This window comes from Mustela erminea, chromosome 14 (assembly GCF_009829155.1).
Source record: "Mustela erminea isolate mMusErm1 chromosome 14, mMusErm1.Pri, whole genome shotgun sequence".
Taxonomy (NCBI): Eukaryota; Metazoa; Chordata; class Mammalia; order Carnivora; family Mustelidae; genus Mustela; species Mustela erminea.
In genome coordinates this window covers 50,236,827-50,256,241 of record NC_045627.1, presented here as the reverse complement: position 1 = coordinate 50,256,241, position 19,415 = coordinate 50,236,827, and the positions used below count along the sequence as shown (strand labels likewise).

The 19,415-nt window shown below is 39.9% G+C and overlaps 1 protein-coding gene and 1 pseudogene across 2 annotated transcripts in view; one reads left to right on the top strand and one right to left on the bottom strand.

Annotated features, from left to right (window-relative positions):
• The window catches only part of BMPR1A (bone morphogenetic protein receptor type 1A), a 140,141-nt gene that overhangs the window by 37,501 nt on the left and 83,225 nt on the right, over positions 1-19,415 (bottom strand). Inside the window, exon 3 of one of the 2 annotated variants that reach the window (XM_032311940.1) lies at positions 4,833-4,910. The exons of the other annotated variant lie outside the window; for it this stretch is intronic. The gene's annotated coding sequence lies outside the window, so the exon portion shown is untranslated. The remainder of the gene's footprint in view (positions 1-4,832; positions 4,911-19,415) is intronic. 2 annotated transcript variants of the gene reach the window in all.
• LOC116572820 lies at positions 2,766-18,009 on the top strand (annotated as a pseudogene).

The following is a 19,415-nucleotide window of genomic DNA, read 5'->3' as shown; positions in this document are numbered from 1 at the left end:
CCCGCTTCAAGTAGCTCATGGTCATGGGCAGGAGACTGATTGCTCTGACTGGTTCCCTCTTCCAGACTCATTGGTTCCTTATTGATTTATTTAAAGCTGATATGTGGTCTAGTATCACTAGCAGGACAACCAAGCCATCCTGCAGAGCAGCTGAGACTCTAAGCACCTGCCACAGTCATAGTCCCTTTCACAGGAAGGGGATTATATGTGATTCTTCCCCATAAACATCTGTGACTGCTATGCTGGGCACAAGTTCAAATCCTGATCTGCCTGAAATAAGTAACCTGACCTCTCTGGATGACTTCCTCATCTGTAAAACTGTAATTACATTATTAATTCATCATTATTTTAAGAATTAAATGAGGTAATAGCTAATACATATTCACCTCTAATTATGTACCAGCACCATTATAAATGCTTTGAATATAATATTTATTTATCAGATCTTCACAACCACCTTATGAGGGAGGTGAGATTATTATTTTAATTTTACAGAGGAGGAAACTGAGGCAAGCACAATTTAAGGCATTTACTGGTAAGCAGCAGGGCTCTAATTCTACTCAAGAAGCTCAGAGTCCAGAGTCCATGTGTTAACTGCTACCCCAGACTGCCTTGCTGTATACTGTATGTAGGTCATACAGTGTAAATTACGTATCATAAAGTAGGAGAGCCTGGTATAGAATAGGTGCTCAATAAAGTTTCCTCCCCTCATACATGTTTATAACATGTCACAGGAAGTAACAGGTGTGATCTATAACAATCTGTCTTCAAGAAAATCTGAGAGCCGAAAAAAACAGCTATCAGCCAACAGAAGGCTAAAGGTAAAAATGGCTTCAATTGCCTCATTTGCAGTCTAACAATGGAAAAGCCTTAATCTTTAAAAGAAAAATGTTAGGTTTTAGCGGACTACCAGCTCCATATGCATCACTGCTTATGACAACTGCTAAGACACGAAGGCAGCCTTATCAAGCTGGGATAGAGGCACACTGCTGTAATCAAAGAGGGTCACCACCTTCTTCATTCCACCTGGTCCGGCCTATTCAACACTTCAGAGAGGAATGATAGGAATGCAAAGAACAGGGAAATGACTACAATTGAGATTACAACTCAAAGATCGTGGGCCTTTGCTCACAGAGTATCAAAAGAACAAAGTGTGAATGCACCTCTGTCAAGGACATAACAGAAATGACGATAAGGAGTGATTCATTAGATTCCTTCTAACACTGAAGTCCTGCGGGAACAGTATTCTTGCACTGACAATTTATTTCCTAAATATTTATTAAGTACCTATTATATACATGATTCTGTACTAGACACTGAGAATATACTGATGAGAGCAAAACGGGCCCAGCCCTCACGGAGCTCACAGTCACTAAACTAGACAATTAAGATAGTCCGACACTGAACAAGACAGCACAAATCATATGTAATCATAACTTGTGCTAAGTGTAAGGAAAGAAAAGTGCCAGGTCCAAGAGAGGCATGGGGTGGTGACCTAATCTCATCTGGAAAGACTAAGGGAAGCCATGCTAAAAAGCGACATTTAAGTTGACATCTGAAGAATTAGAGTTAGCCAGGTAAAGAAACAGGGGTGAGTTCTAGGCATAAGGAACAGCCTATACAAGGATCTTAAGGCAGAAAAGAACAATGAAAAACGATATTTCTGGAATGGTGAGAATAAGGGGTAGTTGGTGGGATGTGGGTTTGAAGAAATAGGAAAAACAAGGACAAGATCAGGCAAGAGTGTATGAAGAGTATGGGATTTAAGTCTAAGTGGGATGGGAAAGCAATTATCTGGTGTCTATATAATGGACTGAAGGGGACAAAAGCCGAAGCAAATAGACCAGTGAGAAAGACAGTGTAGTAGTTTAGGAGAGGGACAATGGTGGTTAAGATTTGGATAGTGGTGGTATAATGGACGGGTTCAACGTATATTTCATAACCAGATTTAATAGGGCTTAGTATTGCATTAGATATGGGGGTGACGAAGAGTGAGTGTCAAAGAAGATCTCCACATTTCTGGCATAAGCAATTACTGAAATAAGGACAAGCAGATTTTGAAAGGAGCGAGGAGAAGAGATCAAGGGTTCAATTTTAGACATTTGAGATTACCCAAAGGGAATGTCTAATGGGCATGAAGCTTAAAGGACACTTTAGGTACTAAAGATACCAATCTATTACATCAACAGTATAGAGTATTTGAAGCTATGGCTTTGTATGAGATGGCCTTCTAAGAATGAAAAGAAAAGAGGGCCCCAGAACACCAACATTCATTTAAAAATGGGATTAATAAAAGCATTAACACCACATATCTTTATTTGGCATTCACTAATAAAATAAATTCATGGTCTAGAACCGACCATGTGCAGTATTAATATAGCGTATATTAGCACAGTTGGAATATAAACCACTATTCACAAGTGATACTTCTTCACAGGTTAAAAAAAAACAACAATCTACCAAAAGAGCACTGTGGTAATCTAAAACATGTCCACGAGTGCTGTGACAGTACCTTCAACAGGAGGAGCCTACTTCCCGGCCTAGAACTCCCACTGGTTTTAATGAGTCACTTCTAACAAATAAAATGAGATGGAGACCACAGAGTGAGACGTGAGAGACTAGATCATAAAAGGCAATTCTGATTCCACCTTGTTCTTTCTTGAGAAATCCACTTTGAGAGAAGCTAGCTACCATGTCATCAGGACACTCAAGCAGCCTTACCCCGAGGGCCATGTGGCGGGGAGCCGAGGCCTCCCACCAACAGCATGGGAGTGAGCCGGCGTGCACAGGGATACTGCAGCCCCCAGGAGGCTTTCAGGTGACTGCATCTTCACCAGCACAATTCACAAGACTCTACCCCAGACCCATCCAGGTAAGCCTCTGGTGGATTCCAGACCGTCAGAAAATGTGGGAGATCATAAATGCTTGTTTTAAGCTGTTAGGTTTTGGGGTAATTTGTTGAGTGGCAACAGAAAACATTCACTACTATATAATAGAGTCATTATAAGAAATCTGCTAAAATAATAAAAAGCCTAATCACCGTAAGTTATTGCACAGGCAACTAAAAAACAGAAGTCTGGAAAGCATAGTCAATTCAGAGCGTAATAGCAGAAGTATAAGACAGTCACAATGCCCAAGGAACTAACTGGTAAATATAAGTAACACCTTTCTTTCAAAGGAGTAACCAAAAGTATGCTCTTTCCTTTAAAATTATCTCAACAAATAAGGTTCATTCTTTTTTTTTTTTTAAAGATTTTATTTATTTATTTATTTGACAGAGAGAAATCACAAGTAGATGGAGAGGCAGGCAGAGAGAGACAGAGGGAAGCAGGCTCCCCACTGAGCAGAGAGCCCGATGCGGGACTCGATCCCAGCACCCTGAGATCATGACCTGAGCCGAAGGCAGCGGCTTAACCCACTGAGCCACCCAGGCGCCCCAAAAAGGTTCATTCTTGTGGGAAGAAAACCATCGCTAGTTCTACTTTCTATACTGTTAAATACATGCCCTTTAAGGTATGAGTTCCAGAAAGATGATGTCAATTTTATGTTCGAGGTAGAGGTACTTCTCATATAATATCCTGGCAAATTTAAGAGAGTGAATTCTGATGTCAGTCTACTGGTTTCAAGTATCAGCTCCAGGATTTATTGCGATGTAATTTTGGAGAAGTTATTTGAGCTGTCTAAGTCTCAGTCTCCTTAGCCACACAATGGGAATGATACTACTAACCCAAATGAGTTAGCATCGTGCTTCTCAGTATTAACCATTTGTTGTTATGGTTGTGATTACCATTATTAATAATATAAATACTGATGACTTTCCCTTTATTTGTCCCATCATATTAACTGTTTCTGTGATCATGACATAGCAAAACTGTAGCGATATTTTTGCAATCATTCCTGAAACAGAGTATTTTATAATTCTAACATCTGAAAATAACAGATTTTAAATTCCTAGAATAACACATTGGAATTTTTATATTAAATTTAAAATATCTAATCTTGGAAAGCTAAGGATATAAGGAAACGCAGACATCTGAAATTGCCACGTGATCAAAATTTCAAAATGATGCTGGTGTTTAAAAGTTATTTTAAAATATTTATTTCAAATAGGCATTGAAATACACTTTCCATTACTACATACATAGATTGCTGTTCCTTCTTCAGGAAAATAATCTATGGCAAATTATTCAATAAATTATAAATAATTTCTTTTTAAATAAAAAATTACAAAGCTTGGTAAACAGAAATAAGGCTGAACCAATAGTTCAGTCAGAATAAAAAACAGGAAAAGGCTGAAGTCAGCTGAAAAAACAGATGAAAGTCATTCTTTCCTCTTCCCGTTAAGCCCCCCACCCTTAATTTTTACTCTCTAGTAGTGAGGTTTGGGAATTTTCAACAAGCTGGCCAGCTGCCAATTCCATGAAGTAGTGAGGAGAAAACTCCCCCTTCAGGGGTCCCTCCCCCTAGGCAGCTCCAGGCGCCTGGCCTGACAAGCTTTCTGAGAAGGACTAGACTCACTGCAGACTTTCTGGCTCCACAGCCATTGTTTGCGTGGCTGCCTTGCTCCTTATCCAGAGCTTAGATTAGCATAAGAATATTGTCCTTTCTCTCAACCAGCAACCCATCTATTCCTTCCCCACTTCGAACCATCTCTCCCCCATCAATCCCTGAGCTAATATACACACAGACAACTGTAGTAACACTGCTCATGGCTATTTTTGTATCAGTGTGAAAAACAATCTCACCCAAATCTAAACTAAACCCTTAAGAAAAAAACATGCTTAAATAAATAGTTATGTAAGTGTATCTGTGGTAATACACAGGAATCTCACCAAAATGTCTGCCTTGGGAGGCTATGCTGTGAGAATCTGTGGTGGGTGACACATTCATAATGAGGTCTTCTGGAAAGTCTGAAAAAGGAGCAAAAAGAACCAACCATCTCACTGAATTCTGAGCTACAAGGGATGGAGAAGTTCCACTTTATAGAGACATTTCTAATTGCCATGTCTTCAACACCTTAAGGTCACTAATTTCATCGTCACCACTGAAGTTACTTTCTAACTAGACTTAACCTTTTCCCAACGCTCAATTATTTATTCAAAGCAACTTTAATGCATTTAACCTTTGTATTTCTGCTTAGTCGTCCCCTCTTCATTCAAAACCTTTCACTTTCCTTCTGGGCCAACAGACTACTCTTCCCAACACAAGTATGAATTCTTCCAGGAACAGAAAGGCAAATCAAACAAGTACAGCATTATACACTGCTGACGCATTTATACTATTACATCTCACACCTGGGGCTCAATATCAGATGCACAATAAATGCTTCCTGGTTTATGAACTTATTTTTCTTTTAAAGGAGATCTATTTTCAACCATTCAACTTTGTACTACAAATCCCCTAATCTAGTTGGTCCAAAGGTTTTTTTTGTTCATTTATTTCTATTAAATGAAAAAGCTCACAAATAAGAACTAGATTAGGCTATACATTAATCTTTGGCACGACTGTGCTCAGAAGAGAGTCTTACTGCCAGCTGTCCATAGAGAGGTCTGGGTGTTCTTCTGTCTCTCCTCTGGAATAAGCACAGATGACCAAAAAACAAGCAAAGTGAATCAGTAGTTGCAGAGATGCCTGGAAGGAGCAGTGTTGGTCATCCCCCGTTCAGGTGTATTAGGGGAAACGGTGAACAATACACCTGTGTTTTCTGCACAGTATTTTTACACAGATAAAATCAGTATAAAATGGCAGTGAAGAATTCAAGGTCTAGCATACAACAGATCTAGGTCCTCTGTGTAGATTAAATGAGAGAAACTCATAAATATTATTTAGTGGTAACTTTAGGTTAGCATTACCTGTCTTTATAATTTGCAAGTTAGTTTTATGTACATTAAACCATCTGTATGACCCTTACAGGAAGTAAAATTATTCCTACTCTGACAGAGGAAAGACAAGCTCTGCGAGCTAAAGCGACTTGAATTTCATATAGCTAGCAACTTGGGGAACAACTAAGCCCCAGGTCTTTGAACGCCAAGGGCCGTGTTTTATCCAGATTTACATGAGTAAATCCATCAAAGAGGAAACAGGAAGTTATTTTTTATTGAGCCACGTAAGATTTTTCTTCAACTTTACAACTCTTCAAGGAAAAAGTGAAGCACAGCCGAGTTAAGAAACTTGCCCAAGATCACACAACCAGTTAGAATCAAGTCTGGTGCTGACAAAGCCCAAATTCCACCCACTGCTGCGAAGTCAGTAGGAGGCAGGTAATGAGGAAAAAAAAACCCTGAAAATAGTATACTCCTCATTATACACCACTGCTGCTCAGATATGGGAAAAACTCTCAATACTCTACTGTGTGACACTGAGCTGGGATAATGCTAACAGGTCTTTTCACCAGCTAGCTCCCTCACAGGCTCTGCCAACAAGGGAAAGAGAGAAAGCTGGAAGAGGGTGAAGGGACTTGCTTCCTCCAGACTCTGCTATTCCCAGTCAGCCATCTGAGCCACACTCTCCACAAAGGCAGCAGCCAGTAGGTTCTAGTTTCCAGCTTCCTGCCACACTTCCAGAACCATGCTCATGGCCCACATTCTGACCCAGGGGTGCCAGCACCTCGAAGTCCGAGAGCCAGCATCTCAGGACCTATGTTCCAAGCTCCTCAGGGGCCAGCCACAGCTGGGCTCTGAGCTGCCTCCACTGGGGCACACATTCTCCAAGCATCTAGGTTCTGAAACCTCAGTCTCTTCTGGGTGGTAGCTGCTTCCCACATGACCATTTCTGCTTAATACTAGTGTTTCGTTGGCTTTTTCAATTCCCTAATACCTTTGTAGTCAATTCCCTATATCAAATTCTTCCTGTGAAAACAGCCACTGTAGTTCCTGACTGGGCCCTGATTGATACAAATACTTCAGAAAACTGACCTCAGAGACTGAACAGACTACACACACACCACACACATTTTTATATATATTTACTTCACTAAGCAGAAGCCAACAACATAGGTAACATTTCCCAAGTGCTTATAAACTGCATTTTAATATATGTATATTCAAAGAGTTCTAAGATGTTCTGACCTCAGAAATGAAATCTTCTAGACTCAGTACATTTCATTTCTTCTCCCACAAATAATTATAACCTCTCCAGGTTAGAAGTTTGTTCCGGTTTGGCTGAGCTTCCTATTCTAACCTATGTGACCCAAAGTCAAGATGCCTAAAAGAATACCAAAATTTGGTTCTCAAAACAGATTTCTCATTTCCATAAGCAAGATTACATGTAATCAAAGGGTTTCTGGGTTAACTCAATAAATAGATGTGGCCAAAAAACTAATTCAAATGCTAGATCAATCTTTCAGTGGAATATATCCAACTTCTAAAACTAAGGGAGAGGGGAGAACAAAGCAGAACTTCAAAAATAAGAACAAAAAACCTCTACCCATATTTCACTCAGGAAACTAAATCAAAATGTCTGTATTTATGCCCTCAATATGAAAAATCAACCTTTCAAAAACAGTCATGAGCTTTTTTTTTTTTAAAGATTTTATTTATTTATTTGACAGATCACAAGCAGGGAGAGAGGGGGAAGCAGGCTCCCCGCTGAGCAGAGAGCTTGATGCGGGGCTCAATCCCAGGACCCTGGGATCATGACCTGAGCCGAAGGCAGAGGCTTTAACCCACTGAGCCATCCAGGCGCCCCAGTCATGAGCTTTTGCAAGTGTGTCCCTCTCTAAGAAGATCTGGAAATATGTGGGTGACTTTTTGGTTGGTGACAAAGGACCAAAATAGAAAACGCAATATAATATGCAGGGATGATCCCTCAAAACAAAGAGCTGTCTTAACCAAATGTCAATAGTGCTCTATTGAAAAATACAGATTCTTGACTAAATGACCTGACTACTGTTTTTCATTATCTAAAGGCTCCTCTGTGGTTCTAGATATCCAAGATGCAATAGTATTAGGCCTCTAGGAAGAAAAATTACCTTGTTCGAACTAATGTCTAAATGCAATTTTACTTTCACTTTACTTTTTTTCCCTCTCTTTTGGCCACTTAAAAAAGACTCCTATTCTAGCTGCATAAGTACCTGCATAAGGCAAAAACAGCTGAAAATCAGTTTCTTTCCACTTTTTTCTCTATTTACAATTTTTTTTTAAAAACGGTTTTATTTATTTATTTGACAGAGAGATTGAGATCACAAGTAGGCAGAGAGGCAGGCAGAGAAAGAGGAAGGGAAGCAGGCTCCCCACTGAGCAGAGAGCCCCATGCGGGGCTCAATCCCAGGACCCTGAGATCATGACCTGAGCTGAAGGCAGAGGCTTTAATCCACTGAGCCACCCAGGCGCCCCTCTATTTACCATTAAAAAAAAAAAAAAAAAAAAAAATCCAGAGCACACAGGTTTCCCTTAAGCTCCGGAGTAGAGACTCTGTTCCAGACTAAGCCACTCAGCATATTCCATCCTCCACGCCAGAATGAAAAGTTCAGGGGAAAGCCAGTCTAATATAGTCTCAGGACTGTGGCTAGGCCTGCAGAGACACCGTCCCTCTTTCAGAGTGAATAGGCCCAAGAAAACAGCTGCCCAAGAAGCTTTTGGCAGTTATGTTGGCACCAGAAGGGGAACCAGAAGGCAGAGCCAGGAGACTAAAAGAAGCCAGGTCCTTACAGCCATCAGTGAGCATCAACCTTGCCCGAAGCCTGAATAACAGGCACTTTTCAGTTTATAGTCAATAAATTCCCTTTTATTTTTTAGGTCACAGGGAGTTAGTTTTTCCTTTAGAACCAAAAACATTCCAGTCGATAGGAAGGTTTAAGAGAAAGGAACACTTAAGTATTCTGGGTTAGATTAGCATAAAATTAGTAACTCTGAATAAACAATAACATAGACCGGTATGAGAATTAAAGATAGCTCTAGTAGTATACAAATTTACCTAATAATGTGTCCAGCAGCTACATAATTTATTACTCCTGGTCTTTCTCGTCTTACCCTCCAAATCTGCTAGCCTCCTCAGTCTTTCCTATCTCAGCTAATGGCCTCTCTACTTTTCAAGTATCTCAAGCCCAAAATCTTGGAAGTCATTCTTGGCCATTTCCTCCTTTCTTCTCATAGTCCATATCCAATCTCTCAGCAAACCCTGCTGGTTCTACTTTCAAAATATACTGGGAACCTATGCACGTCTCATCACCTCCCCTGCTCTCTGGTCCAAGACACAAACACTGTTTGCCTGGATTACCAAATAGCTTCCTAACCAGTCTCCCCACTTCTACCCTTGTCCACTATAGTATATTCTCAACACAGTAGCCAAAGTAGTGACAGGAAGCACACTAGGTCACATCACCCCCCTGCTCAACAAACAGTAAGAGCTGAAGTCTGTAATGGCCCGAAGGACTCCAGCTCCTCCACTCCAGCTGCACTGACTTCCTTGTCCCTGACACATACCAGGCCTGGCTCTGCTGCAGGACCTTTGTATTCATGGGTCCCTCTGCCTAGAACATTCCTCCCCTAGACATCTGTATGATTTGCTACCTCACTTCTTCCAAGGGCTTACTCAAATATCCCTTTCTTATTAACAGTGTTCCTGCTCACCCTATTTAAAACTGTAATCCTATCTTCACCCCTGGCACTCCTAGCCTCCTTCCCTGATATATATCTATTTTTTTTCTCTTCAGCACTTGTCATCCTACAATTTGACATACAATTTACTATTTATTTTGTTTACTGCTTGCTACCTGCTCTAGAATGTATGCTCTATAAGGGCAGGGTGTTTTTTTTTTTTTCACTCTGTATTTCTAGCACTAAGAAGAGCTTTTGGCACATAGTTGGTACTAAATAAATATTTGCTGAGGGAATCTGAATATAGCAAAAGGAATTAAAACATCATGCCAAATTTTTTTACTTTTATATACAAATGAGACCTTCCCAAACAGGCTGTACTGTGGATAAACTATTCAATTTCCTTATCTCAACACAACTGAAATGATACAAAAACCACACCACTTCCTCCTGCTCACTTTGAGCCCTGACTTGTGTCAAGATCCTGTGAGGAAAATTTTCCACTCTTTTCACTGCATGTACTCGAGTTTGAGATATAAATTAAAAGGTCTTAATAAAGTCTTGTATAAGTAAACATAACGTCTCAAGATCTAAAATATTGCTTAAGGCAAACAATGGCTTGGGTTATACTTTGACAGTACCACATAGTTAAAGCAAGTTAAATAATTGTGGAAATAATCACAGACAAAAAGAAAATACAGTCCTCTCTTTGGTACAAACAACATGGTCTGACAAAAGGAACTTCAAAAGACTATCTAAACTCGACTGCAATATTTCAGCAAGGAGGCACAAGTAAAGGTTCAAAGGTAATATTTATATGTAAATTGTAAGTCACCAAAGGCCCTGAATAAGACCAGAGGGTATTACAATCAGATCATTAGTAATTCTTCCCTGTATTTAACTACAAACTATAGGAAACTAAACCTTGCGAAATGTAGGTCTACAAAAGAACACCCTCAAGATTACAAATTCCAATTTATTAAATGGGAAGCAGCACCTGGAAACCCAGGAAGCACTCTGGCCTATGGACAAAACATCTACTTTTCATTTTGTTACTCTGTGTCAGATCATTACCACCACTAAATGGCCTGGTTTAGAGTGCTTTGCCAAAGAAGTTCTATGGCATGGGATGTACTTTTTTTTTCTCCTTTTAGTATCTTTCAGCTGAGATACCTAGTGTAAATACCTACCAACTTACATGTTTATTTTTTAAAAAGGCAAAAAATAAAACAGAAATTAAAAAGCAAAAAATAAAAAGGGGTGCATGGGTGGTTCAGTCAGTTAGGTGACTAACTCTTGATTTCAGCTCAGGTCAAGGTCTCAGGGTTGTGATTTCGAGTCCTGCATCAAAAAACACAATTTTTTTTTTTTTTTAAATAAAGGATAATATATAGCATAGTCTTTCAGGGGACCTAAGAGTTAGTTTTAATTCTGCCTTAACCAGCTAGCTGATCCTGGCCAATTCACTTCCCTCTCTGAGCCTTAGTAATACATAAGCCCGAATAGCTGCTTCTGTTGTTGCTTGAGCAAATAAATCTGCAAGGCAAAAGTCCAGAAGTAGGATTCTGGCTCTACTTGTAGTCTTGGTAGATATTTTGGTAATTTCACTGGAACTGTACCATTTTGTACTTCCAAATACAACATTGATATATGGACAATTTTTTTTTTTTTAAATAAGGACAATTTTTGGGTGCCTGGGTGGCTCAGTGGGTTAAAGCCTCTGCCTTTGGCTCGGGTCATGATCCTAGGGTCCTGGGATCGAGCCACACGTCATGCTCTCTGCTCGGTGGGGAGCCTGCTTCCTCCTCTCTCTTTCTCTGCCAGCCTCTCTGTCTACTTGTGATCTCTATCTGTCAAATAAATAAATAAAATCTTAAAAAAAAAAAAAAAGGACAATTTTTAAATACTCCTGAAGGACACAGTATATACTTTTAACACAGGGAAAGACATACTACATTAGGTATAGAAAGCCTCAATATCATGTATGTCAATTCCTCCTTAGAAGTTCCCTTCTAAGTTTGTTAAGAGTTTTCAACATAAATGGGGTTCAATTTTATTGTGTTTTTTCTCCATCTATTGATATGATCAGTGTTTTCCTCCTTCAATGCATTAATGGATAATTTAATTAGCAATAATCCATATTAGTTGAAAAATTAATCCCAATAATCCATATTAAGAGCTTTCTTAAAGAGTGAAGCATCTGTGGTAGTTCTTAAAGATGTCCACAAATCTTTTCACATTTGTGAAAGTGAACTAATGCTATATTGGATAACTCCCTTTTAACAAACAGCAGAAAGTGAAAGTGACAAAGTATGTGCTCTGTGAGTAGTCTAAAAAGGCAATGCAGCTTTCTCTTTGCTCTTTCCTGGGTCATTCAATCTGGGCTGAGGAACTGAGGCCTCTTGCCAATAGTCATTTGAGTGTACCACCTTGGAAGGAGATCCCCTCCCCACCCCCCAATCAAGCTTTCAGATGAATGCAGCCCCTGCTGACATCCTAACTACGATCTCTTTTTAAGATACCCTGAACCAAAATCAATCAGTGAACTGCTCTTAGTGTCCTGTGTTAAGTTTTGGGATAAATTGTTATGCAGCAATAATTAACACACTATCCTTGGATTCCTAGGATAAATTCAATTTTGTCATTATTGAATAATAAATTGTCTGATCTTTGTCCCTAGAAGGGAACCCCTAAAGTAAATCTTTGGAATGTCCCAGTATTAGCAGTGTCTTTGTTATGCACAAGTCTTATAGATCATACCTGATTTTATGACTCAGAATGGAGGCTGGTCACCAAAATGGCCAACCATGTGATCAGAGGGTTGGAGAGGGGACAAGGCTGAATACTGAGTTCAATTATGTGGCCAATTATCCAACTACACCTACACAATGAAACACCATTAAAAACACTATATACCATAGCTAAGATAAGTTTCCTGGTTAGTAAATACATCAATGTTCCAGGAAGATGACATACCCTGATTCCCAGGGGAGAAAGGGCTCCCCATCTGGAATACTCCCAGACCTCACCATATGTGTCTCTTCACTTGGCTGGTCCCAATCTGTACCCCTTAGAATCAAATGATCATTGTACATGTACCACTTTCTTGAATCCTGTGAGTCATTTTACTAAATCGTCAGATAAAATCTGAGGGGATCATGGAATCCTTTTGGATTTGCAGCCGGTTTGTGAGAAGTCCAAGTAGCCTGGAAACCCCAAAACTTGTTACTGGCATCTCAAGTAAGGGCAATCTCGTTGGGGACTGTGCCCTTATATCTGTGGGTAGGTATTATCAGAACTGTACCACAATATTGTAGATACAATTGTTTAAATACACTCCTAGATTTGTTTTGCTAATATTTTGTTAGGTTTTATATCTATGCTCATAAGTAAGAAGTGCCTATTGTATTATCCATGTCTAGTTTTTATATCAAAGTTATACTAACCACATAGCATAAGCTGAGGAACTTTCCCTATTTTGCTGTTTTCTGGTATAATATATATAAATTTGGATATATCTACCACTAGAGTAGTTTGATAAAAGTCAGTCTTAAATTCATCTGGGCCATGGAGTGTGTGGTTGGTTCAGATGTTGAAATACATGACTTTTGATCCTAGGACTGAGTCCAAACCCCACACTGAATGTAGAGACTACGTAAAAATAAACTCTTTAAAAAATAATAAAATCATCTGGGCCAAGGGCTTATCCGTGAGCACATGGGAGGGAACTGTCTTTCAATATAAATCAAATTTCTCTAATAATTATTAAAAAAATCCAGGTTTTCTATTTAGTCAGAGTCAATTTATTGTTTCATTTTTTAAAAGAATATTGTCATTTTATTTAAATGATAAAATGTACTGACATGAGGTTACTTAAGTTATTCTCTTATTTTTAAGAAAAAAAAATCTCTTCTATATTTGAAGTTACACTCTCCCCTTTACATGCCCAATACTATGTGTGCTTCCTGGGTTTTTCTTGATTGTTCAAATGGTCTATTTATGAAAATTGGCCTTTTCAAGAACAAATTTTTGGTTTTTGTAATCCTCTCTTATGTGTCTTAAAAAATAAATTTTCCATTAATTTCAAACCCCAATTCTATCACAGATTAGCTAGAAGCTTGCAGAAGTTTCTCTCTGTGCCTCAGTCCTCTCATCTATAAAATGGGAATAATAACAGTAGTCACTCCACAAGGTTATAAAGATTAAATAAGATAATCCCTGTAAAGCATATGGAACAATGCAAGGGCTAGATAGTAAGTATGGAGTTTTTTGTTGTTGTTGTTTTAAGATTTATTTATTTATTTATTTATTTATCTGAGAGAAAGAGCACACACACATGTACAAGGTGGGTGGGCAGAGGGAGAGGGAGAAAGTCCAAGCAGACTCCCAGCTGAGCACAAAGCCCAACATAGGACTTTATCCCACAACGCTGAGATCACAACCTAAGCCAAAACCGAGAGTGGGACACTCAACTGACTATACCACCCAGAAGCTGCAGAAATGCTGGCTTTTACCTCTCTTGAATTTATTCTGTTGTTCTTTTCCTCATTTGTTAGATGCTTAGCTTATTAGTATTTTTAACATGAGTATTTAAGGCTTCAGTGTGTCAGGCAAGTATTAATATCCAAATTTTCTGTATTGTTTAGTTTTAGGTGTTTTCTGATTTGTATTGCAATTTTACTTTTCACCTGTGGGGTTACAGAAGTATGTTTTTAAATTTATAACCACAGATTTGTATATACTGTTTGTTATTCGTTTTTTAAGATTTTTTTTAAGGATTATTTATTTATTTATTTATTTGAGAGAGAGAGAGACCGAAATAGCAAGAGAGAGCAGGAGCTGGGAAGAGAGGGAGGAGCAGGCTCCCTGCCAAGCAGGGAGTCAGATGTGGGGATCGATCCCAGAACCCCAGGATCATGACCTGATCTGAAGGCAGACACTTAAACCGACTGAGCCACTAAGGCGCCCCTGTTACTCATTTTTAACTTAAGTGCATTTCTTGGCAGAAAATATGGTTGATATGATTATTTGGAATGTATCAGAATTATTTATATTTTGAAATGTATTAGAATTTGCTGTACATCCTAGTAAATGGTCACATTTAATAAATGTTAACATCTAGAACAAATGAACTTGTCATATTCTCTGCTTAAAAATCCATGAATATATGCACTTTAATAGGGTGGAATGACGAAGACATAAGAAGAATTGTTAGAACCTGGCTTCTGCAGGGTTTTCTAACACCATGCTCCCACTCCTCCATATCCTTACAATGCTCCGACTATACTGAAATCACTGTAGCACTCTATGTTCACAGGCATTCCCCCAAACTTCCATTCTTCTGCACAGCCTCTAGGCTTTACCAGGTTAACTTTAATTTATTCTTTAAGACTTGGTCTATGAGTAATCTTGGCAGGCAATCCCTCATCTTACTCATCAGGCTGAGAGACGTGTCCTATCTCTGTACGGCTGGTGCACCCAGAACATGTACCATAGCTGCTTCACGGCTCTTGGCTAACATTCATTTAAAAACTACTTATTAATTCCTTGGTATGTGCTCTACACTTCTTATACAACAGTAAATGAAGCAGATATAACTCCTCCTATTAAGAGACATACATTGTCAGGTGATGTTTGGACTTACCTTGCAGCTTTTGTAATCTCCATTTTCTGGCACATTACTAACCAAAGCAATACATGTTCAATAAATGAATAAAAAATATATTAATATCTTGGGGGCGCCTGGGTGGCTCAGTGGGTTAAGCCGCTGCCTTCGGCTCAGGTCATGATCTCAGGGTCCTGGGATTGAGTCCCGCATCGGGCTCTCTGCTTGGCGGGGAGCCTGCTTCCTCCTCTCTCTCTGCCTGCCTCTATGCCTCTATGCCTACTTGTGATCTCTGTCAAATAAATAAATAAAATCTTTAAAAATATATATATTAATATCTTAAGGGAACATAACTGAGGAGTTAAACCCACTACAAAAACCACATATATACTCTAACATTCTTTAGAAGTATACTGGCATCTGAAAATGCCTCTCCAAACCTTACAGTTTTAGCCAATAATTACCAATCCAACAATCTCTATCCAAGTACTAGCTCATGAACTTCACTCCTATTATCACCTCTGGTGACTCCTAGGTATAGGAGAAAAGAAATTTAGATCCAAGTCCTGAAACAGGGAACCTTAATATACTCAAAAGCCCTCTTCTTAAAATATTTCTGGCTTATTTCATGTTTTGAATTATCTTAGCTCTAAGTTCATTAGGTTTTTCTTATCATACTTTTTTTAATAGTATGAAATAAGAAATTTAATATAGTCTACCTACTTCAATATATTAATTCATTTAATCCTCTTACTAACTTTATGAAGCAAGTATTCTCATCATGAATAATTTTATAAGAATAAATCTGAAAATAGAGCAGTGTATGATTTTTTTTTTTTTAGAATGGTATTAAATACCACAATTAATTCAAGAGGAAGTAGAATACCTAAACACACCAAGATGACAATAAGAAGTAGAAGTCACCGTACTGGAAATGGGATGGCGGGTAGTAAGAAGGGCAGTGGAGTGGGATGGCAGTGAGGAGAACACAGGCTTTGGTGTATACTGTTCAAAATTTTATATAAGAAGAGCTCATCAGATCTCCTTATTAGTCCCTTACAAACAAAGAGCAGATGGGAGCAAGCAAGGGAGGAATATAAGAAAGGAAGAATAGGGAGGAAACAGATGAGCTCAAGAGTTAAACTGGAATTTGAGATACCTGGATTGGAAACCACATTACAAACAGGTGAAAATGTAAGACACTAGAGCAGGCAGGAAGTACTTGAGATGGAGGATAAGGATAGGAATTGAAACATCACTACAGAAGATGAAAAGCTGCTGCTGGGGGCACCTGGGTGGCTCAGTGGGTTAAGCCTCTGCCTTTGGCTCAGGTCATGATCTCAGGGTCCTGGGATTGAGCCCTGCATCAGGCTCTCTGCTCAGCAGGGAACCTGCTTCCCCCTTTCTCTCTGCCTCTCTGCCTACTTGTGGTCTGTCTGTCAAATAAATAAATAAAATCTTAAAAAAAAAAAAGAAAGAAAGAAAGAAATCCTGTGGCGTGCTCTCCCCCCACCCCCCAGTATCACATATAGCTGTAGTAACACAAACGGCTACCTAAACCTGAAAGTACAACACAGAGAATGATCAAATAAGAAAGTCAGGAGCATACCCACCAACATCAGTTAAAAAGAATGGATTATCAGGGGCACCTGGGTGGCTCAGGTGGTTAAGTGTTTGACTCTTGAGTCCAAGCCCTGCACTGGGCTCTGCACTGGGCACAGAACCTATATACATACATACATAAATAGGAATAATATTGTAGTTATGAGGAGGCATTCTTCACTGAAGACAATGGGAATAAGCTTTTAGTCTCCCTTGGGGGTGGGGTGGGGTGGGGGTAAGTGGATAGCATAATAACCCAAGAGCCTGAGGGCAAAGTCCATAGGAAGTCTATAGGATGAGTTCTAGACTTCTCTACAGAAGAGAGTAGGTGTGGGGTGCCTGGGTGGCTCAGTCCAACTGAGCGCCTGACTCTTGGTTTTGGCTCAGGTCATGATCTCAGGGAGTCTACTGGAGATTCTCTCTGTCCCTCTGCCTGTCTCCCACCCTGAGCTCTCTCTCTCCCCTAAAATAAAGAAATCAATCTTAAAAAAAAAAAAAAGGAGAGGAGGTGTAAGACAAAATTTTCAATGGTGTGCTGGGAGATACCAATAGAAAGGGTAAAACTCAACGGTAAGGGTAGAACTCATCTTTTCTTCAAGCATGGAGTTATAATTGTTTTTCTGCAATGCAGGGTTTTAAAATGCTATGAGATCTAACAGATTCATTACACTGCTCAAGAATCTAGCAGTTGCCAGTGTGTGGAGGCCCTGAGGAGACCCCCCCCAGAGCTCCAAGAAATCAGTAAGTTTGTTGGCTCCACTCTTATCAGCCCACAGCAGAAACACTCCAACTTCTATCCTGATTGGTTTGCCACTGAACAATGGATGCCTACAGCCAAAACTAAACAAATGCTTAGGGAACCCAAGACTCCCAGAAGTAAGTGCAAAAAAAAATGCAATCTGCTGAAAGAGAACTCAGCAAGCACAAGAAAAGCTAAGCTCAAAATAAGAACAGGTGGCTTCTACTTAGATGGAACAGAAGGGAATGGGCAATAGTGCTCATGTGGGACACCCAGGGCGTCAGTCTCACCAGTAAAGGAGAAGCAACTCATGGATGTCAGAGTACAGGAGCTGCCAAGCAGGATACCAATGCAAGATTTCGCCCCCAAAGGCAAGGTCAGAGCATTTCAAAGAGGGTACCACTATTATGCCAACAGTACGTCAATGTGAAGAAAGGGGGCATCTCTGGGTTTCTACAGTGCTAGCAGATGATGTGCTTCTCAATTATTGCTTTTCTCCTAAGGAACTCAAACATGAACAGCTTTAAAAAAAATCTTAAAAGAAAAAAAAGGAGGGGGGCACCTGAGTGGCTCAGTAGGTTAAGCATCTGCCCTCCACTCAGGTCATGAACCTGGGGTCCTGGGATCAAGCCCCGCGTCCGGCTCCCTGCTCAGCAAGAAGCCTGCTTCTCCACCTCCTCCTCACTCATGCTGTCTCTCTCTTTGCTACCTTATGTTTCTTTCTCTTTCAAATAAATAAATTAAAAATAAAAAAATTTAAAAAACACTAACAGCTATGCAATCAATGAAGAGCCAATGAAGAGGGCCCAGCAAGAAGGGTACACTCCACATTCCTTATCATGACCCTTGCCCTGTACCTCCCCTTAAGGAACTCAATCTTTGTTCAATCTTTTTATATCCTAATTGAGAACTAATGCTCAGTGAAAAATAACTGTACATTTAGAAAATTTTTCTCAAGTTCTGAGTCATCAGAAGGCTGATGGACCAGAAAAGAAGGGGCTCTCAGCAGATTAAGCTGCAGTGCAAAGCTTCATGTTGCTCATGTTCAATCAACTCAAATGTACTAGAGATACTAGAGATGTACTAGAGATAATCTATGGTAGACAGAGGCCATGCAGAATCTCTGGCAAGTTCCACCAGAAGAGATAGAGGATAGACATCTAGACATTCTGAGGCAAGGATATGACCTCTATAACGCTGTATGAAAAGTGTAGCTCCTGGCATGATATTGGGCCCCAGTAAGGAATGGAACCATGGAAGATCCAGGATTTAGTGACTAGAGCGACCCATCATGATCCACCAAGTCCCAAGGTCAGGTGCAGCAGCAAGTTACTTAATGATGGAAATGGTATTTCTGTAACAGGACCTAGGCAGTTCTAGAGGGCACTAGTGAATTCCAAGTCGTAGCCCAGAACCTCACGTCACTAACTCCCATCACACAGATGTCTACTTTTGCTCACACCAACAACTTTATGGTAGGTTCCTGGTGACCAATGACAAAAAGAAAAATCTGGGGCCTGGTGGCCAGTGACAAGTCAAAACTGGACCACTACTGCTCTGCAGCCTTCCTTGGAGGACTCTGAAAGACAATGAAGAGGAGAAATTCTCTTGGCAGGCATGGTGAAGGGAGAAGTGACCAGAAAAGAAAAAACATGGACTCCCTGGGAGTGGCAAATGGTATGGCTGACTGGTTAGGGGGATGGAAACACTAGAAAATAAGACACAAGGCACCTGAACAAAAGGCACGTTGGTGGCTCTACGAGAGCCAGCGCAAAGTGTTGATCTTTATGTCTTACGGTAACGCCCACTAAAAGCACGAAAAGAGGTGTGTTTAACACTATTCCCAACTACAGAGGAAATGACGGGTCGGTTAACCACAGCGAGCTTTTGCTATCAGCCACCTCAATGCTTGACCCACAGGGCCATGAATGGA